General features: G+C 40.6%; 1 pseudogene; it reads right to left on the bottom strand.

The window, feature by feature from the left end:
• Positions 1 to 300: 300 nt before the first annotated feature.
• LOC111882460 (5S ribosomal RNA) lies at positions 301 to 418 on the bottom strand (annotated as a pseudogene).
• Between the last annotated feature and the right edge of the window lie 2,244 nt (positions 419 to 2,662).

The following is a 2,662-nucleotide window of genomic DNA, read 5'->3' as shown; positions in this document are numbered from 1 at the left end:
TCTTGGAATGTAAAATCTATAAGGGATAGATATAACGAATGTTAAAAGTTTCATGTCCTTATACATATATTGGCAATATCTTGAAAGTGATCAAGACACAAGATTCGTTTGGAGAATTCTTGGCATTTTCATATGCACCATTTTGAGCCAGCATCAAAAGTACATAGCTCATAGGCTTGAACTAGATGAAATGATTTGTATTCCATTTCCTTGGCAAATGAATTCATCATTTATGTCATAGTACTCATAGGACTTTGTAACATCCCCCTCTGGCACGTATCACAATATTGTCCGCTTTGGGCCACTCGACACGAGGACTTCCCAGGGGGTCACCCATCCTGGTACTACTCCCGCCCGAGCACGCTTAACTGCAGAGTTCTTATGGGATCTGCTGCCCTCACGGCTTTAAAACGCGTTGTGATAGAGAATGTATCCACACCCCTTATAAGGAATGCTTAGTTCTCCTTCCCAACCGAAGTGGGATCAGATCTAACCCCACTTTCACCCCCCATTATAGGGTTCAACGTCCCCGTCGAACACATCGACCCGTGCCCTAGCTCTGATACCATTTGTAACATCCCCCTCTGGCACGTATCACAATATTGTCCGCTTTGGGCCACTCGGCACGAGGACTTCCCAGGGGGTCACCCATCCTGGTACTACTCCCGCCCGAGCACGCTTAACTGCAGAGTTCTTATGGGATCTGCTGCCCTCACGGCTTTAAAACGCGTTGTGATAGAGAAGGTATCCACACCCCTTATAAGGAATGCTTAGTTCTCCTTCCCAACCGATGTGGGATCAGATCTAACCCACTTTAATTGTAACGCCCGCAAATCTGGGCTAGTCAAATTAGAGGCAATAGGGGTCGAAAACGACTTTTCGACAAAAGATTATTTAGAATAAATAATCTTAACCAAGTTGTAGAGTATTTTACAAGTTTTCGTACATATAAAGAACGCCGAAAACCGAGTTATAACGAAGAAGTTATGACCCGTTGAAGTTTCGCGACGGAACCGGCACGATACCGGGAAGCGTAAATAGTGAATTTACGATAGAGCGAGATTTAGCCTTAGCGATCTAAACGAAAGTCGTAGAATATGTTAAACTAAGAACATCGATAAAAAGAACGCCCAAATCTGACTTCGTATGAGGAAGTTATGATTTTTCTAAGATTTAGCATAGCAGTGCACAGCCCGAAATCTGAATTTTAGATCGGTCGATTTTTAGCCGACAGGATCTAAATGAAAGTTGTAGTACTCATAAATACCAACGTGTGGATATAAAGAACGTCGATAATAGAGCTCGTATGCAAAAGTTATGGACGAAGCTTAGTCCCTACTTTTCGAGCGCGGCGAATTCGATACAGTTTTGTAAATCCGAGATAGAATGAGAATTAGCCAACGAGGTCTAAATGAAAGTTGAAGATCTCATTAATAGGAACTCAACGGTAAAAAGACAGACAAAAACGGAACTCGTATGCGAAAGTTATGGACGAAGCTTAGTCCCTACTTTTCGAGCGCGGCGAATTCGATACAGTTTTGTAAATCCGAGATAGAATGAGAATTAGCCAACGAGGTCTAAATGAAAGTTGAAGATCTCATTAATAGGAACTCAACGGTAAAAAGACAGACAAAAACGGAGCTCGTATGCAAAAGTTACGGACGAAGCTTAGAGACTACTTTACTATAAAACTCCTATAAATACAAGGGTGAACTCCTCATATTTTCTTCACACCATAAGCCTTTCTTTCTCTCTCTAACTTCTCTCTAACCTCCCTATCACGAGAAGAAAGCCCCGGAGCGCCCGACGGCTCCGAGAAGAAAAGCTTTCGGCTCAGAAACGCTGCTCCAGCGAAACCCGGTTTTTAATAAAAACCCGCTGTAAGTGAGCTACGCCTATAGTATATTTAATATAGATTTTATTTAATTATAGTAACATTGTTAGGACCTTAAAATAATTATTTGGGCTATTATTATGAGTTATATTGAGTGTTATTTAACGCTTATATAATAGTAATAATAGCTAGGCTATTAAATTAGTCTCGTCAAGCGTTAGACTAAACTTTAGTGGTAATGATACTAGGTCTCGTCAAGGGATAATTGTTTTAAGAGTAACGAAGTGCTGTTCGAGTGCCGACTCACCACCTTTCAGGTGAGTGCATAGTCCCTTTCATCTTACACATAGATATGAAGTATTTTATATAAACTACGTGTTATGTGTGCATATTATCTGAATACTTGCTGTCTATGCTGGTTGAACGTTTTATACATGTTTTAAAGGACTTAAACTGTATACGTATCTTATATATACGAAAATGTTGGGTATGAGATGGGTAGATGAATGATGAGAGATAGAAGATGACGAGAGTATACATTGGCAGCTATAGACTTAGTGCCTATGGGACAAACACCGGTAGCTATGGACTTAGTACCTTTTAGACGTTGGTAGCTATGGATTTAGTACCTGTTGGGAATTGGTAGCTATGGACTTAGTACCTATTCGTTAGACGTTGGTAGCTAAGGATTTAGTACCTGTAGGAATTGGTAGCTATGGACTTAGTACCTGTTGAACATTGGTAGCTATGGACTTAGTACCTATTAGATAAAGACTGGTAGCTATGGATTTAGTACCCGATGAATAGACTATAGCGACTATGGAATTA

Source organism: Lactuca sativa, chromosome 4 (genome assembly GCF_002870075.4).
Source record: "Lactuca sativa cultivar Salinas chromosome 4, Lsat_Salinas_v11, whole genome shotgun sequence".
Taxonomy (NCBI): Eukaryota; Viridiplantae; Streptophyta; class Magnoliopsida; order Asterales; family Asteraceae; genus Lactuca; species Lactuca sativa.
This window is presented reverse-complemented; position numbering and strand designations above follow the sequence as displayed.